This window comes from Salvelinus namaycush, chromosome 6 (assembly GCF_016432855.1).
Source record: "Salvelinus namaycush isolate Seneca chromosome 6, SaNama_1.0, whole genome shotgun sequence".
Classification (NCBI taxonomy): Eukaryota; Metazoa; Chordata; class Actinopteri; order Salmoniformes; family Salmonidae; genus Salvelinus; species Salvelinus namaycush.
The window spans coordinates 26458976-26479305 of NC_052312.1; the positions used below are offsets into that span (position 1 = coordinate 26458976).

At 39.9% G+C, this 20330-nt stretch overlaps 1 protein-coding gene across 1 annotated transcript in view; it reads right to left on the reverse strand.

Annotated features, from left to right (window-relative positions):
- Nucleotides 1–20330, reverse strand: part of LOC120049308 (sodium/potassium/calcium exchanger 2-like) — a 151859-nt gene that overhangs the window by 37251 nt on the left and 94278 nt on the right. The gene's annotated exons all lie outside the window — the stretch shown is intronic.

Consider the following 20330-nt stretch of genomic DNA (forward strand, 5'->3'; position numbering starts at 1 on the left):
GAAGGATATTGATCTCATCCCGTCAGTAGAGGATGCCTGGATATTTTTTTTAAATGCCTTCCTCACCATCTTGAATAAGCATGCCCCATTCAAGAAATTTAGAACCAGGAACAGATATAGCCCTTGGTTCTCTCCTGACCTGACTGCCCTTAACCAACAGAAAAACATCCTATGGCGTTCTGCATTAGCATCGAACAGCCCCCGTGATATGCAACTTTTCAGGGAAGCTAGAAACCAATATACACAGGCAGTTAGAAAAGCCAAGGCTAGCTTTTTCAAGCAGAAATTTGCTTCCTGCAACACAAACTCAAAAAAGTTCTGGGACACTGTAAAGTCCATGGAGAATAAGAACACCTCCTCCCAGCTTCCAACTGCACTGAAGATAGGAAACACTGTCACCACCGACAAATCCACTATAATTGAGAATTTCAATAAGCATTTTTCTACGGCTGGCCATGCTTTCCACCTGGCTACCCCTACCCCGGTCAACAGCACTGCCCTCCCCTCTGCTACTCGCCCACGCCTTCCCCATTTCTCTTTCTCCCAAATACAGTCAGCTGATGTTCTGAAAGAGCTGCAAAATCTGGACCCTTACAAATCAGCCGGGCTAGATAATCTGGACCCTTTCTTTCTAAAACTATCTGCTGAAATTGTTGCCACCCCTATTACTAGCCTTTTCAACCTCTCTTTCGTGTCGTCTGAGATTCCCAAAGATTGGAAAGCAGCTGCGGTTATCCCCCTCTTCAAAGGGGGGGACACTCTTGACCCAAACAGCTACAGACCTATATCTATCCTACCCTGCCTTTCTAAGGTCTTCGAAAGCCAAGTCAACAAACAGATTACCGACCATTTCGAATCCCACCATACCTTCTCCGCTATGCAATCTGGTTTCAGTGCTGGTCATGGGTGTACCTCAGCCACGCTCAAGGTCATAAACAATATCTTAACCGCCATCGATAGGAAACAATACTGTGCAGCCGTATTCATTGACCTGGCCAAGGCTTTTGACTCTGTCAATCACCACATCCTCATCGGCAGACTCGACAGCCTTGGTTTCTCTAATGATTGCCTCGCCTGGTTCACCAACTACTTCTCTGATCGAGTTCAGTGTGCCAAATCGGAGGGTCTGTTGTCCGGACCTCTGGCAGTCTCTATGGGGGTGCCACAGGGTTCAATTCTTGGACCGACTCTCTTCTCTGTATACATCAATGATGTCGCTCTTGCTGCTGGTGAGTCTCTGATCCACCTCTACGCAGACGACACTATTCTGTATACTTCTGGCCCTTCTTTTGACACTGTGTTAACAACCCTCCAGGCGAGCTTCAATGCCATACAACTCTCCTTCCGTGGCCTCCAATTGCTCTTAAATACAAGTAAAACTAAATGCATGCTCTTCAACCGATCGCTGCCTGCACCTGCCCGCCTGTCCAACATCACTACTCTGGACGGTTCTGACTTAGAATATGTGGACAACTACAAATACCTAGGTGTCTGGTTAGACTGTAAACTCTCCTTCCAGACTCACATCAAACATCTCCAATCCAAAGTTAAATCTAGAATTGGCTTCCTATTCCGCAACAAAGCATCCTTCACTCATGCTGCCAAACATACCCTTGTAAAACTGACCATCCTACCAATCCTCGACTTCGGTGATGTCATTTACAAAATAGCCTCCAAAACCCTACTCAATAAATTGGATGCAGTCTATCACAGTGCCATCCGTTTTGTCACCAAAGCCCCATATACTACCCACCACTGCGACCTGTACACTCTCGTTGGCTGGCCCTCGCTTCATACTCGTCGCCAAACCCACTGGCTCCAGGTCATCTACAAAACCCTGCTAGGTAAAGTCCCCCCTTATCTCAGCTCGCTGGTCACCATAGCAGCACCTACCTGTAGCACGCGCTCCAGCAGGTATATCTCTCTGGTCACCCCCAAAACCAATTCTTCCTTTGGCCGCCTCTCCTTCCAGTTCTCTGCTGCCAATGACTGGAACGAACTACAAAAATCTCTGAAACTGGAAACACTTATCTCCCTCACTAGCTTTAAGCACCTGCTGTCAGAGCAGCTCATAGATTACTGCACCTGTACATAGCCCTTCTATAATTTAGCCCAAACAACTACCTCTTTACCTACTGTATTTATTTATTTTGCTCCTTTGCACCCCATTATTTCTATCTCTACTTTGCACTTTCTTCCACTGCAAACCAACCATTCCAGTGTTTTTTACTTGCTATATTGTATTTACTTTGCCACCTTGGCCTTTTTTTATATTTTTATTTATATATATATTTTGTTTGCCTTCACCTCCCTTATCTCACCTCACTTGCTCACATTGTATATAGACTTATTTTTCACTGTATTATTGACTGTATGTTTGTTTTACTCCATGTGTAACTATGTGTTGTTGTATGTGTCGAACTGCTTTGCTTTATCTTGGCCAGGTCGCAATTGTAAATGAGAACGTGTTCTCAATTTGCCTACCTGGTTAAATAAAGGTGAAATTAAAAAAAATTAAAACAAAAATTGTAGTCAACATGGTCCAGCATCCCTGTGAAACGCTTTCGACAGCTTGTAGAGTCCATGACCTGATGAACTGAGGCTGTTCACTCAACATTTGCTGATTCTACTCTGTTCTTTATTTTACTTTATTATAATCTATCCGGATGCCTAGTCACTTTACCCTGCCTTCATGTACAGTGCCTTGCAAAAGTATTCACCCCCTTGGTGTTTTTTCTGTTTTGTTGCATTACAACCTGTAATTTAAATGGATTTTTATTTGGATTTCATGTAATGGACATACACAAAATAGTCCAAATTGGTGAAGTGAAATTAAAAAAATAACTAAAAATGTAAATAAATAAATAAATGGAAAAGTGGTGCTTGCATATGTATTCACCCCCTTTGTAATGAAGCCCCTAAATAAGATCTGGTGCAACCAATTACCTTCAGAAGTCACATAATTAGTTAAATAATGTCCACCTGTGTGCAATCTAAGTGTCACATGATCTGTCACATGATCTCATTATATATACACCTGTTCTGAAAGGCCCCAGAGTCTGCAACACCACTAAGCAAGGTGCACAACCAAGCAAGTGGCACTATGAAGACCAAGGAGCTCTCCAAACAGGTCATGTGGTATGACTTAAAGATTGCTGTACACCAGCGGAACCCACCCAACTTGAAGGAGCTAGAGCAGTTTTGCCTTGAAGAATGGGCATAAATCACAGTGGCTAGATGTGCCAAGCTGAATTTTATGGTATTTTATGGTACTCCGTGGGATGGAGAAGTACAGATCAGGGTTGTGTTATGAAAAAATATCCGAAACTTAGAACATCCCAAGGAGTACCATAACATTCATTATTAAAAAATAGAAAGAATATGGCGCCACAACAAACCTGCCAAGAGAGGGCCGCCCACCAAAACTCACCGACCAGGCAAGGAGGGCATTAATCAGAGAGGCAGCAAAGAGGCCAAAGATAACCCTGAAGGAGATGCAAAGCTCCACAGCGGTGATTGGAGTATCTGTCCATAGGACCACTTTAAGCCATACACTCCATAGAGCTGGGCTTTATGGAAGAGTGGTCAGAAAAAAGCCATTGCTTAAAGAAACAAATAAGCAAACACGTTTGGTGTTCACCAAAAGGCATGTGGGAGACTCCCCAAACACATGGAAGAAGGTACTCTGGTCAGATGAGACTAAAATTTAGCTTTTTGGCCATCAAGGAAAATGCTATGTCTGGCGCAAACCCAACACCTCTCATCACCGCGAGAACAACATGTTTTTCATCGGGAGGGACTGGGAAACTGGTCAGAATTGAAGGAATGATGGATGGCGCTAAATACAGGGAAACCTGTTTCAGTCTTCTAGAGATTTGAGACTGGGACGGAGGTTCACCTTCCAGCAGGACAATGAACCTAAGCATACTGCTAACGCAACACTCGAGTGGTTTAAGGCAAAACATTTAAATGTCTTGGAATTGCCTAGTCAAAGCTCAGACCTCAATCCAATTGAGAATCTGTGGTATGACTTAAAGATTGCTGTACACCAGTGGAACCCACCCAACTTGAAGGAGCTGGAGCAGTTTTGCCTTGAAGAATGGGCAAAAATCACAGTTAAGCTTACAGAGACATACCCCACGAGACTTGCAGCTGTAATTGCTGCAAAGGGTGGCTCTACAAAGTATTGACTGGGGGGGTGAATAGTTATGCACGCTCAAGTTTTCCTTTTTTAATCTTATTTCTTGTTTGTTTCAAAATAAAACATATTTTGCATCTTCAAAGTGGTAGGCATGTTGTGTAAATCAAATGATACAAAACCCCAAAAATCTATTTTAATTACTGGTTGTAAGGCAACAAAATAGGAAAAATGCCAAGGGGGTGAATACTTTCGCAAGACACTGTACATATCCAACTCAAGTACCTCGTACCTCTGCACATTGATCTGGTACTGGTACTCCCTGTATATAGCTCTTTTCATGTCTATTTTATTTTAATCCTTGTCTTAGTTAATAAATAATAATACAAAATTAAATAGTAAGTTATTGGGAAAGGTTCATAAGCAAGGATTTCAATGTAAAGTCTGCACTACACCAGTTGTTTTCGGCCCATGTGATAAATGGTTAAAACATGGTTAAAACTATAATGTTGATTTCATGGATGGTCAGTCCTTGCATCCGTAGCTCTGTCTATGAATTTGAGTGGTTACATCTTGTCGTGATGTGAGTTTTTTCCTATATTGTAATTAAATGCATTTACATTTTTATTCCTAGCCCCCGTCCCCGCAGGAGGCCTTTTGCCTTCCCAGTGTGTCCCATGTTCAGGGCAGAATTAAAATGGCAAGCTAAATCGAGATGGGGCACACACATTTAGTTTGATTCAGCCCAAAAAATAGCACAGTAAGCACAGTAAGATCTCAACTATGAATGCTCAACAAAACTCCCCTGATGACAAGACTGTGCCCTGATCAGAGGTCAGACTATCAAGTTATAGTCTGGTTATGGACTCACATGCTGACCACACCGGTTGCATTGCGTGCGCGAGCGTGGCAAAATAAATGTACACATATACAGTGGGGCAAAAAAGTATTTAGTCAGCCACCAATTGTGCAAGTTCTCCCACTTAAAAAGATGAGAGGCCTGTAATTTTCATCATAGGTACACTTCAACTATGACAGACAAAATGAGGAAAAAAAATCCAGAAAATCACATTGTAGGATTTTTAATGAAATTATTTGCAAATTATGGTGGAAAATAAGTATTTGGTCACCTACAAACAAGCAAGATTTCTGGCTCTCACAGACCTTCTTTAAGAGGCTCCTCTGTCCTCCACTCGTTACCTGTATTAATGGCACCTGTTTGAACTTGTTATCAGTATAAAAGACACCTGTCCACAACCTCAAACAGTCACACTCCAAACTCCACTATGGCCAAGACCAAAGAGCTGTCAAAGGACACCCGAAACAAAATTGTAGACCTGCACCAGGCTGGGAAGACTGAATCCGCAATAGGTAAGCAGCTTGGTTTGAAGAAATAAACTGTGGGAGCAATTATTAGGAAATGGAAGACATACAAGACCACTGATAATCTCCCTCGATCTGGGGCTCCACGCAAGATCTCACCCCGTGGGGTCAAAATGATCACAAGAACGGTGAGCAAAAATCCCAGAACCACACGGGGGGACCTAGTGAATGACCTGCAGAGAGCTGGGACCAAAGTAACAAAGCCTACCATCAGTAACACACTACGCCGCCAGGGACTCAAATCTTGCAGTGCCAGACGTGTCCCCCTGCTTAAGCCAGTACATGTCCAGGCCCGTCTGAAGTTTGCTAGAGAGCATTTGGATGATCCAGAAGAAAATTGGGAGAATGTCATATGGTCAGATGAAACCAAAATATAACTTTTTGGTAAAAACTCAACTCGTCGTGTTTGGAGGACAAAGAATGCTGAGTTGCATCCAAAGAACACCATACCTACTGTGAAGCATGGGGGTGGAAACATCATGCTTTGGGGCTGTTTTTCTGCAAAGGGACCAGGACGACTGATCCGTGTAAAGGAAAGAATGAATGGGGCCATGTAGCGTGAGATTTTGAGTGAAAACCTCCTTCCATCAGCAAGGGCATTGAAGATGAAACGTGGCTGGGTCTTTCAGCATGACAATGATCCCAAACACACCGCCCGGGCAACGAAGGAGTGGCTTCGTAAGAAGCATTTCAAGGTCCTGGAGTGGCCTAGCCAGTCTCCAGATCTCAACCCCATAGAAAATCTTTGGAGGGAGTTGAAAGTCCGTGTTGCCCAGCAACAGCCCCAAAACATCACTGCTCTAGAGGAGATCTGCATGGAGGAATGGGCCAAAATACCAGCAACAGTGTGTGAAAACCTTGTGAAGAGGTTCAGAAAACGTTTGACCTCTGTCATTACCAACAAAGGGTATATAACAAAGTATTGAGATAAACTTTTGTTATTGACCAAATACTTATTTTCCACCATTATTTGCAAATAAATTAATTAACAATCCTACAATGTGATTTTCTGGATTTTTTTCTTCTCATTTTGTCTGTCATAGTTGAAGTGTACCTATGATGAAAATTACAGGCCTCTCTCATCTTTTTAAGTGGGAGAACTTGCACAATTGGTGGCTGACTAAATACTTTTTTGCCCCACTGTATGTTATTCAATCATTGCACCCACACTGCTCACAAGTGTCTGCGTTGCCAGGCGCTAAAATAGAAGTTAGATCTATTTGTGTCTCTCCCATCTCCTCATTGGCTATTAGAAGCATGTACCCACGTGCCATCTCCTCATTGGTTAAACCCATGTGGGTGATTGAAAGATGAACTGAGGTCGGTTATGGTAATACACCTTATTATGAAAGTCAGTTGCCAATCGCCATATGAAGTCCAAAGAAGAAAAGGCCTGGAAGGAGGAGAGATGACTAGAAACGATTCGGTTGACCGTTTTATATGTGGAATAATTGTCGGAGTAGAGGACCTTGTGCATTTCAGGTAAAATAACAACTCAATGTATATATCCCAGGACAAATTAGCTAGCAACAGCAAGCTAGCTATCTAAATAGGACAAATTAGTTAGCAACTGCAAGCTAGCTAATGCTTTTCGACCTGTCCCTAAATTAATATAATTGGTTCAGAGTTTGTTTTGATATTTTAACCTGCGTGTCGTGATCGCGTTTGGTGTCCGTTTTGTGCACCAAAACGGACAGTGGCTGAAAGACCCAGCCACGTTTCATCTTCAATGCTCAAGCACACAACCACTATGTTCAATGTAAACAACCCTCCCCCTCCCTCCCGGTTACCTGCAGTTACATTTTTGGTGGAGCTCCTAAGTGAGATTGTTTTTAGCTGAACACTGATGGAAAAATAGATAGAATGTGCTGACAGTTGTGGTGTGTAATAATAGCACAGGGGGCTGGCCAGATTTGAATTCAATAAAACAGGTTGGGCACAATACAATTTAGGAACCCCCCCCAAAAAGACAAAACTCTATAATGACCAAATTACCCATATGTGTAAGTAAGATATTCATTGTTACATTGGAAATTACTGTTTTCTTACAAGTATGTGGAACATTTTCACATCTCTAAGCACAGAAAATACAAACAGGTCATCAAAATGGCTCATGCTTCAAAACTCTAAGCACATATTCAATTGACTGAGTACAACAAATAAATTCTAAAAGTCACTGGTTCACTGCACCAAATCAATCTTTCTCCCAAGTGGCGCAACGGTCTAAGGCACTGCATCTCAGTGCAATAGGTGTCACTACAGTCCCTGGTTCAAATCCAGGCTGTATCACATCCGGCTGGGATTGTGAGTCCCATAGAATGGCGCACAATTTACCCAAGTGGCGCAACGGTCTAAGGCACTGCATCTCAGTGCAATAGGTCTCACTACAGTCCCTGGTTCAAATCCAGGCTGTATCACATCTGGCTGTGATTGGGAGTCCCATAGAATGGCGCACAATTGGCCCAGTGTCGTTATCTGGATTTGCCTGGTGTAGGCTGTCATTGTAAATAATAATTTGTTCTTAAATGACTTCCCTATTTAAATAAAGGTTACATTTAAAAATAATAAATACAAATTGGATACATAAGTATCTGCTTTTCAAATGCAATATTCACATGAATTTTGATATGATTTTCTTGTCATTTGTGAACAATACATGTAACTATAACTCAATCAAACTGCTCAAAACAGAACCAAAGTTATGTAGTGCCTAGATAACTTATATATTTTGATAAATGCTTAACACTGTAAAATTCTATATTACAAAGGTCAAAACAATCTTGTATTTTTCTGTTAACCTTCATTTAGCCTATATTTTAAATAATATATGGATGTGGCTGTAAATACTACATCATCCTCATTCTCCATCAGCCAGTGTGCTTCAGTAAGATGAAGGACCATAGGAAAGAGTCACTCTATGTACTACCTTTCGGTTACTGGCCCAACCTCTTAACCGCTAGGCTACCACTGATCTATACTTTTTTGTGCATAATGTTTCATATGAAACCTATGACCGAAAAGAGCTTCTGGACATCAGAACAGCGATCACTAACCTTGATTTAGATTAAGATTTATACATCAACGGGTCGGCGGCGCAGGATACTGCTCACCCCGGACCAGACCTTAATCCCCGACACTCAGAAGAGAACGAGACGGCCCCGTCGGGGCACCCTGATGTAATTGTGGCGGCAAGTAAATAAACCGCCTCTACCCTCTGTTGTATTGGAGAATGTACAATCACTGGAGAACAAACTGGACAAGCTCCATTCAATACTATCCTGTTAATGGGTACTGAAGAACTGTATTATCCTATGTTTCTATGAAACTTGACTGAACAAAGACATGGATAATATAAGCAGATTTTTTTATGCATCGGCATGACAGAACGGCAGCATCGGGAAAGCTCAAGGGGGTGGTGTGTGTCACTTTGTTAACAGCTGGTGAGCAAATTTTAATATTAAGGCAGTATCAAGGTTCTGCTCGCCTGAGTTAGAATACCTCATGATAAGGTGTACACCATACTATTTTCCAAGATCATTTGTATCTATAATTTTCGTAGCTGTCTATTTACCACCACAAACTGAAGAGCTGTAAAGAGCCATAAGCAAACAAGAAAATGCTCATCCAGAGACGGCGCTCCTAGTGGCTGGTGATTTTAATGCAGGAAAACTGAAATCCGTTTGAACAAATTGATACCAGCATGTCACCTGTGCAACTTGAGGCGAACAAACTCTAGATCACCTTTACTCCACACCACATCAGTCATCAGCTTCATTAATAAGTGCATTTATGACATCATCCCCATAGTGACCGTACGTACAGTTGAAGTCAGAAGTTTACATACACCTTAGCCAAATACATTTAAACTCAGTTTTTCACAATTCCTGACATTTAATCCTAGTAAACATTCCCTGTCTTAGGTCAGTTAGGTCACCACTTTTTTTTAAGAATGTGAAATGTCAGAATAACAGTAGAGAGAAGGATTTATTTGATTTATTTCTTTCATCATATTCCCAGTGGGTCAGAAGTTTACATACACTCAACTAGTATTTGGTAGCATTGCCTTTAAATTGTTTAACTTGGGTCAAAAGTTTTAGGGTAGCCTTCCACAAGCTTCCCACAATAAGTTGGGTGAATTTTGGCCCATTCTACCTGACAGAGCTGGTGTAACTGAGTCAGGTTTGTAAGGCCTCCTTGCTCACACACGCATTTTCAGTTCTGCCCACACACTTTCTATAGGATTGAGGCCAGGGCTTGTGATGGCCACTCCAATACCTTGACTTTGTTGTCCTTAAGTCATTTTGCCACAACTTTGGAAGTATGCTTGGGGTCATTGTCCATTTGGAAGACCCATTTGCGACCAAGCTTTAACTTCCTGACTGATGTCTTGAGATGTTGCTTCAATATATCCACATCATTTTGCCTCCTCCTGATGCCATCTGTTTTGTGAAGTGCACCAGTCCCTTCTGCAGCAAAGCACCCTCACAACATGATGCTGCCACCCCCGTGCTTCATGGTTGGGATGGTGTTCTTTGGCTTAGAAACCTCCCCCTTTTTCGACCAAACAAAACAATGGTCATTATGGCCAACCAGTTATATTTTTGTTTCATCAGACCAGAGGACATTTCTCCAAAAAGTACGATCTTTGTCCCCATGTGCAGCTGTAAACCGTAGTCTGGCTTTTTATGGCGGTTTAGGAGTTTGTGGCTTCTTTCGTTTTGAGCAGCATTTCAGGTTATGTCGATATAGGACTCGTTTAACTGTGAATATAGATACTTTTGTACCTGTTTTCTCCAGCATCTTCACAGGGTCCTTTGCTGTTGTTCTGGGATTGATTTGCACTTTTCGCACCAAAGTACGTTCATCTCTAGGAGACAGAAGGTGTCTCCTTCCTGAGCGGTATGACACCTGCGTGGTCCCATGGTGTTTATACTTGCGTACTATTGTTTGTACATATGAACGTGGTACCTTCAGGCGTTTGGAAATTGCTCCCAAGGATGAACCAGACTTGTGGAGATCTTGGCTGATTTCTTCAGATTTTCCCATGATGTCAAGCAAAGAGGCACTGAGTTTGAAGATAGGCCTTGAAATACATCCACAGGTACACCTCCAATTGACTCAAATTATGTCAATTAGCCTATCAGAAGCTTCTAAAGCCATGACATCATTTTCTGGAATTTTCCAAGCTGAATAACTTCTTTATGATAGGGGGCAGCATTTTCACTTTTGGATGAATTGCGTGCCCATAGTGAACTGCCTCCTACTCTGTCCCAGATGCTAATATATGCATATTTTTACTATTGGATATAAAACACTCTGAAGTTTCTAAAACTGTTTGAATGATGTCTGTGAGTATAACAGAACTCATATGTCAGGCAAAAACCTGAGAAATATTCCAAACAGGAAGTGAGAATTCTGAGGCTGGTCGATGTTCAACTCATCGCCTTTTCAATTCCCTGTAAGATATGGATCTGTTTGCACTTCCTACGCCTTCCACTAGATGTCAACAGTCTGTAGAACGTGGAATGAAGCCTCTGCTGTGATGTTGAGCCGGATGGGAGGTGTTTCAGTCAGTGGTCTGGCAGAATGCCAGTTCCTGGTCATGCACATTACACATGATATCGCCTTGCGTTCCATTTCTTCTAGAGACACGAAGGAATTCTCCGGTTGGAACGTTATTGGATAGTTATGATAACAACATCCTGAAGATTGATTTTCTACTTAGTTTGACCAGTTTATTCAACCTGTTATATAACTTTATGAAGTTTTCGTCCGGGTTCGCCTGTATCTGCGCGAGCGTTTGGACATGTGCACTAAACATGCTAGCAAAAGAAGCTACTTAGACATAAGTAATGGACATTATCGAACAAAACAATGATTTATTGTGGAACTAGGATTCCTGGGAGTGCTTTCTGATGAAGATCATAAAAGGTAAGGGAATATTTATGATGTAATTTCGTATTTCTGTTGACTCCAACATGGCGGAGAAATGTTGTTTTTATCTGAGCGCCGTCTCAGATTATTGCATGGTGTGCTTTTTACGTAAAGTTTTTTTGAAATCTGACAGCGGTTGCATTAAGAACAAGTGTATCTTTAATTCTATGTAAAATATGTGTCTTTCATCAAAGTTTATGATGAGTATTTCTGTTATTTGACGTGGCTCTCTGCAATTTCTCAGGATATTTTGGAGGCATTTCTGAACATGGCGCTAATGTAAACCGAGATTTGTGGATATAAATGTGCACATTATCGAACAAAACATAAATATATTGTGTAACATGATGTCCTATGAGTGTCATCTGATGAAGATCATCAAAGGTTATTGAGGTTATCTGCTTTTTGTGACTACTATATCTTTTGCTGGGAAAATGGCTGTGTTTTTCTGTGGCTATGTACTGAGCTAACATAATTGTTTGGTGTGCTTTCCCTGTAAATCCTTTTTGAAATCAGACATGTTGGCTGGATTCACAACATGTGTAGCTTTAATTTGGTGTCTTTCATGTGTGATTTCATGAAAGATAGATTTTTATAGTAATATAGTTGAATTTGGCGCGCTACATTTTTTCTGGCTTTTGGCCAAGTGGGACGCTACCGTCCCACATATCCCAGAGAAGTTAAAGGCACAGTCAACTTAGTGTATGTAAACTTCTGACCCACTGGAATTGTGATACAGTGAATTATAAGTGAAATAATCTGTCTGTAAACAATTGTTGGAAAAATGACTTGTGTCATGCACAAAGTAGCAAAACTAATAGTTTGTTAACACGACATTTGTGGAGTGGGTGAAAAACTAGTTTTAATGACTCCAACCTAAGTATATGTAAACTTCCAACTTCAACTCTACATAACCCAACCAGAAGCCATGGATTACAAGCAACATCTGCACTGATCTAAAGCTCCAACACTATCATTAAGTTTGCCGACAAGACGTGGTAGGTAGGGCTGATCACCGACAACGATGAGACAGCCTATAGGGAGGAGGTCAGAGACCTGGCAGTGTGGTGCCAAGACAACAATCTTTCCTTCAACGTCAGCAAGACAAAGGAGCTGAACGTGGACTACAGGAAACAGAGGGGCAAGCTCCCACCCTGCCATCCAGGACCTCTATACCAGGCGGTGTCAGACCCTAAATATTGTCAAAAACTCCAGCCACCCAAGTGAAGACTGTTGTCTCTGCTACCGCACAGCAAGTGGTATTGATGCACCAAGTCTGGAACCAACAGGACCCTGAACATATTCTACCCCCAAAACATATGCCTGCTACATAGTCCTATTTGGTTAACTATTGAATTAACTATCTGCATTGACCCTTTTTGCAGTAACTTGTTTGACTCATCACATACGTTGCTGCTACTGTTTACTATCTGTAACTTTATTCCTAGTTATATGTACAGTCGTGGCCAAAAGTCTTGAGAATGACACAAATATTAATTTTCCCAAAGTCTGCTGCCTCAGTTTGTTTGATGGCAATTTGCATATACTCCAGAATGTTATGAAGAGTGATCAGATGAATTGAAAATAATTGCAAAATCCCTATTTGCCATGCAAATGAACTGAATCCCCCAAAAACATTTCCACTGCATTACAGCCCTGCCACTAAAGGACCAGCTGACATCATGTCAGTGATTCTCTCGTTAACACAGGTGTGAGTGTTGACGAGGACAAGGCTGGAGATCACTCTGTCATGCTGATTGAGTTCGAATAACAGACTGGAAGCTTCAAAAGGAGGGTGGTGCTTGGAATCATTGTTCTTCCTCTGTCAACCATGGTTACCTGAAAGGAAACACGTGCCGTCATCATTGCTTTGCACAAAAAGGGCTTCACAGGCAAGGATATTGCTGCCAGTAAGATTGCACCTAAATCAACCATTTATCGGATCTTCAAGAACTTCAAGGAGAGCAGTTCAATTGTTGTGAAGAAGGCTTCAGGGCGCCCAAGAAAGTCCAGCAAGTGCCAGGACCGTCTCCTAAAGTTGATTCAGCTGCGGGATCAGGGCACCACCAGTACAGAGCTTGCTAAGGAATGGCAGCAGGCAGGTGTGAGTGCATCTGCACGCACAGTGAGGCGAAGACTTTTGGAGGATGGCCTGGTGTCAAGAAGGGCAGCAAAGAAGCCACTTCTCTCCAGGAAAAATATCAGGGACAGACTGATATTCTGCAAAAGGTACAGGGATTGGACTGCTGAGGACTGGGTTAAAGTCATTTTCTCTGATGAATCCCCTTTCCGATTGTTTGGGGCATCCGGAAAAAAGCTTGTCCGGAGAAGACAAGGTGAGTGCTACCATCAGTCCTGTGTCATGCCAACAGTAAACCATCCTGAGACCATTCATGTGTGGGGTTGCTTCTCAGCCAAGGGAGTGGGTTCACTCACAATTTTGCCTAAGAACACAGCCATGAATAAAGAATGGTACCAACACATTCTCCGAGAGCAACTTCTCCCAACCATCCAGGAACAGTTTGGTGACAAACAATGCCATTTCCACCATGATAAGGCAAAAGTGATAACTAAGTGGCTCGGGGAACAAAACATCGATATTTTGGGTCCATGGCCAGGAAACTCCCCAGACCTTAATCCCATTGAGAACTTGTGGTCAATCCTCAAGAGGCGGGTGGACAAACAAAAACCCACAAATTCTGACAAACTCCAAGCATTGATTATGCAAGAATGGGCTGCCGTCAGTCAGGATGTGGCCCAGAAGTTAATTGACAGCATGCCAGGGCGGATTGCAGAGGTCTTGAAAAAGAAGGGTCAACACTGCAAATATTGACTTTTTGCATCAACTTCATGTAATTGTCAATAAAAGCCTTTGCCACTTATGAAATGCTTGTAATTATACTTCAGTATTCCATAGTAACATCTGACAAAAATATGTAAAGACACTGAAGCAGCAAACTTTGTGAAAATTCATATTTGTGTCGTTCTCAAAACTTTTGGCAACGACTGTACATATCTACCACAATTACCTCGTACCCATGCACATCGACTCGGTGCTGGTACCCCTTGTATATAGTCAAGTTATCGTTACTCATTGTGTATCTATCATTATTTATCATTATGTGTTTTACTTTTCTATTATTTCTCTATTTTCCTTCTCTCTGCATTGTTGGGAATTGCCCGTAAGTAAGCATTTCACTGTTAGTCCACTCCTATTGTTTATGAAACATGTGACATTTGATTAGATTTTCCATTTGATACAAATTATCTGATAAATTATAGCCAAATGTAGTCAAATACTGTATGGAAAATTATTTTTTATCATCTACTGTCTGTCTATTCAGCATTTCAAAAAGAACAGTTTGAAATTTGTATCTTGGATTTTTTCAATTGCTTTGGTGCAATTTTCACAAGTATGTGGTAAATTTCCACAATGCTTACTTAGTACAAAACTCAAAACAGATCATCAAAAACATAGTTGTTTAAAAACTACAAACACACAAAATCACTTTTTAACTAACCTTAAGAAATGTTTAGGTTCATTCCACCAATTCGGTGGCTTTTGTGAAGTGTAACTTCGTAAAAAAAAAACGTTTTTATTTCACTTAATTTTAACATTTATCACAAAGAGCACATTTTCAACTTCATAAAAAACAAGTTTTCCCATCTCAAGATGTTAAATAAAAAAATACTAGTGCATATTAAGTGCCAAATAAAGTAACAGGGTTGACCATAACAGTGTTGACGATGTAATCATAAATCAGCCATAAGTCCCCTTGTGACATGGGAATAGAAGATTGTTGTGTGCAACAGGGAGTGGCAATTAAATGCAAGCTTCACATTTCTTTTTATTGTTAAAACATGCCTAGGCTGTCAATCTATCGGTAACAGGGTTGATGTGTTACGCTCAACCTGCTCAGTTTTCCACCACAAAACACCAGAAAATGTAAAAAAAGAGTAGAACCAGCTCACTTGCACTATGATTTCACTTGTAGATGTCCATGTTCCTTTTGAAAACAATATTTAAAAAGTAATAGTTTCACCATATTAAAACGAGAATTCAGTTCACGTAACCTTAAAATGATAACAATAATCTTCAGAAATAACTTTCAACGCAACAAAATAACTAGGGCTTTATATTGACATTTTGGGGTTAAGTGGGTTAAACAATCTTCTTAGAGGGGATACAGGGTTGATGGAGGGACATGATGAATTTTGACACTGTAGCAAGACTTTATTCATATAAAACATCGAATTTATTGAATTATCCATGGCTGGATTTAGACAGGCAGCCCAATTCTGATATTTTTTTCACAAATTGGTCTTTTGACCAATCAGATCAGCTGGTCAAAAGACAAATAAGTGGAAAAATATCTGAATTGGGCTGCCTGTGTAAACGCAGCCCATGTGGTCTATATTAAAGGGCACTTCATTTAACATAACAGGCTTTTAAAATTCAATATTGATGCACAATTTCTACTGACATATCAAAGGGACGCAAAAGGCATTTAATCTAGAATTACGTTTCACATTGCAATACATGTTCATATAAAGTAATTGCTTTTCACAATGCAATGCTCACATTTACTTTTGACATGATTGTCTTCTCATTTGTTAAAATACATTTGACTATTACTTAATCTGACTGCTCTTAATTGATAATCACTTAACCATTTGGTAAACCTATAGATTTTAAACTGGTTTGTCTACAACAGATTTTGAGAATTACATAATGAAAATGTATGTTTGTAAAGTATAAACATATGAAGTATGGATGATGTATATTGTAATGTACTATTATGATGGCATGTACTGCATGTAATGCATCCACTATACAGTAAATATGTATCCAAAATGACATTGCTGAGGTCTTTTTGATGTAATAGTTTCACACGGCTTTACAAACATTTTATTGGCCAAAACAGTACTGTAAAACGGTAATATATGTCATTTACATAGCAGGCATTTTTATCCAAAGTGACAAAAGTGAGTCCATACATTTTTGTATGTGACCCCAGTGGGAATAGAACCCACAACTCTATTGTTGCTAGTGCCATGCTCTTACTAACAGAGCCTCACAGGACAGCTACAATGTGTAAGTACAATACTGTAAAATACAATACATGATTACAATACAGGTGGAAGGTGTATGATCGCCACCCCAATGAGCGTGCCACCCTCCTCCAGGCCATGGATGAGGAATGCAATGGCATCAATCCAGACCTACAGTATATCAGGCTTGGATTCACCATGCCAAAAGGTTTTTCCCCAGGTGATTGAACAATGAGGACATTTACTGCAATGTCGATGAGAACCTATGGTCAAATGCAGGCTTGATATACAAATTAGTGCCTACTAAATGTTATGTTTCCTTAATTCATTAAATTTGTTAATTGATTACAGTACACTCATTTTGTGATTATATCTGAACAATAGATTTATTTTTTGCATCAATGATTGGGAAAGATGTTTTCAATGCCTACACCATTGATAATACATGGGATAGAAATGATGAAAATTTTCAGTGAAATTATGGAAATCTTCAGTGAAAGTATGTTGCCTAATGTGAAAAAATGAATGTTCTGTAAATTACAGTACTGTAGCATACAACATTCAAAGGGCAATTTTGAAACATGTATCTTACTTTTTTTAAATATTTGATTAATTGGTTGTTAAAACGACTAAATTCAGAAGATATTGTTTTGGTGATTAAATCAATGTCCTCATGGTATTTCACAGTAATCTTATATTTTGGATCAATGGGTGTGTGGTGAAAAATGTCTCCAAACAAAATGAATGCACAATAATAGGTTTGGAATACAAGACTTGACGCGTTACAAGTGTTACCAGTTTGGAGTTTTTTGTACTGAGAGTTTTGAAAAATCACCACATACTTTTGAAAATAGCACTAAAGCGATTGATAAAAAATGTAAATGGTAGTTAAAATGACTAAGTGGTGAGCCTATCATTATCGGATGTATTGGTGGATAAACTAAATGTTCTCATGGTATTTCACAGAAAACGTACATTTTGCATGAATAACTCAGGGGTGAAAGATGTGTTCAAGTCCAACTCAATGCACAATCAAAGGTTATGAACATAAGTGTTATCTGTTTAGAGTTTTGTATTTAGAGTTGGGAAAAAGTAAACACCAACATAAAGTGACTGAATAGGGTGTTGGGCCACTACGAGCCAGAACAGCTTCAATGCAACTTGGCATAGATTGTACTGGAACTCTATTAGAGGGATGCGACACCATTCTTTTATGAGAAATGTCATAATTTGGTGTTTTGTTAATGGTGGTGAAAAAGCTGTCTCAGTTGCCGCTCCAGAATCTCCCATAAGTGTTCAATTCAGTTGAGTTCTGGTGACTGAGATGGCCATGGAATATGGTTTACACCATTTTCATGCTCATCAAACCATTGTGATCACTCACACCCTGTGGATGGTGCATTGTCATACTATGGGACATAGCCATGGTAACCAAAATAATGGCCTGATAAGAAGCATTCCGATACATGACCCAAAGCATAATGGGATGTTAATTGCTTAATTAACTCAGGTACCACACCTGTTATTTATTCAAGTGTTTCCATTATTTTGGCAGTTACTTGTAGATTCTAGTGTTAAGGTATCAAAGTGGAAAGCAACTGTGCTAACACACCACAGATACAGTGGGTAATGATCGGCCACCAGGGTTGGGTAGGTTACTTTTTAAATGTAATCCGTTAGAGTTACTAGGTACCTGTCCAAAATTGTAATCAGTAACGTTACTTTTGAATTACCCAAACTCAGTAAACGTAATCTGATGACTTTTAGTCCATTTTTGTTCACTTTCCCCTTAAGAGGCATTAGAAGAAGACGAAAAGGATCCATGAAACGCATTTGGTGTGTCATCATAGTGGATTCTGACTTGTCATCAGACTCGCTCAGGTGGAACAAACTTAGACTTGCGCCTTTTTGCAATGCTGAATTTAATGTCAATTGAGAAACAGATATGCGTTACAATGTATTTTTTCTCAAACATCCTTTTTTTTAATTTAATTTAATTTTTTAAGTATTTGTAATCTGATTTTCATATTTTTGCTTACGTTACGTAAGGGATTACAACAATTTTAATTAAATATTATTACATGTAACTGTTTATATGTAATCAGTAACTGATTATATGTAATCAGTTACTCCCCAACCCTGTCGGACACTATCTGTTTTCGGTCGATCGTTGGTCCTGTGTCCTCTATGTCTTTTTCTGTGTGTCAAAGTACAAAACATGTACTCAGCTCTTTCAGTGTTTGGCCCCAATGTATCTCCCAGGCCCATGCATGCAAGATAGTTAGTATAATATGTATTGTTACAATGGTTAGCTTACAAGGGGTAAAAAAGAGGGGAGATGGAAAGGATAATGGAGAAAACAAAAATGGTTACAGAGGTATACATTCACATAAAATAGTAAAAATATGTCTGCATAGAAACTTATATTTGGACATTCATTGACATACCTGTACAGTGCCTTAAGAAAGTATTCCACATTTTGTTGTGTTTCAGCCTGAATTCAAAATTGATTAAATACTTTAAACATTATCACACAATACCCCATAATGACAAAGTAAAAACATGTTTTTTCAAATTTTTGCAAATGTATTGAAAATAAAATACAGAAATATCTCATTCACATAAGTATTCACACCCTTGAGTCAATACTTTGTAGAAGCACATTTTTGCAGCGATTACAGCTGTGAGTCTTTCTGGGTAAGTCTCTAAGAGCTTTACACACCTGGATTGTGCAACATTTGACCATTATTCTGTAAAAAATTATTCAAGCTCTGTCAAATTGGTTGTTGATCATTGCTAGATAACCATTTTTAGGTCTTGCCACAGTACATTTAAGTCAAAACTGTAACTAGGCAACTCAGGAACATTCACTGTCTTCTCGGTAAGCAACTCCAGTGTATATTTGGCTTTGTGCTTTAGGTTATGAAAAGTGAATTAATCTCCCAGTGCCTGGTGGAAAGCAGACTGAACCAGGTTTTGGTCTTGGATTTTGCCTGTGCTTAGCTCCATTCTGTATTTTTTATCCTGAAAAACTCTCCAGTACTTAATGCTTACAAGCAAACCCATAACATGATGCTTGAGAATATGCAGAGTGGTACTCAGTAATGTGTTGTATTGGATTTGCTCCAAAGATAATACTTTGTATTCAGTACAAAAAGTGAATTGCTTTGCCACATTTTTTGCAGTATTACTTTACTGCATGGTTACAACAGGATGCATGTTTTGGAATATTTTTATTCTGTACAGGCTTCCTTCTTTTCATCTGTCAATTCGGTTAGTATTGTGGAGTAACTACAATGTTGTTGATCCATCCTCAGTTTTCTCCTATCACAGCCATTAAACTCACCATTGGCCTCATGGTGAGATCCCTGAGCGGTTTCCTTTCTCTCCGGCAACTGAGTTAGAAAGGACGCCTGTATCTTTGTGGTGACTGGATGTATTGATACACTATCCAAAGTGTAATTCATAAATCCACCATGCTCAAAGGGATATGCAATGTATGTTTAAAAAAATATATACAGTACCAGTCAAAAGTTTGGACACACCTACTCATTCCAGGGTTTTTCTTTATTTTTACTATTTTCTACATTGTAGAATAATAGTGAAGACATCACAACTATGAAATAACACATATGGAATCATGTAGTAACCAAAAAGTGTGTTAAACAAATTAAAATATATTTTATATTTGAGATGCTTCAAAGTAGCTACCCTTTGCCTTGATGACAGCTTTGCACACTCTTGGAAATTAATGAGTATGTGTATCTAAACTTTTGACTGGTACTGTATATTCGTATCTACCAATAGGTGCCCTTCTTTGCGA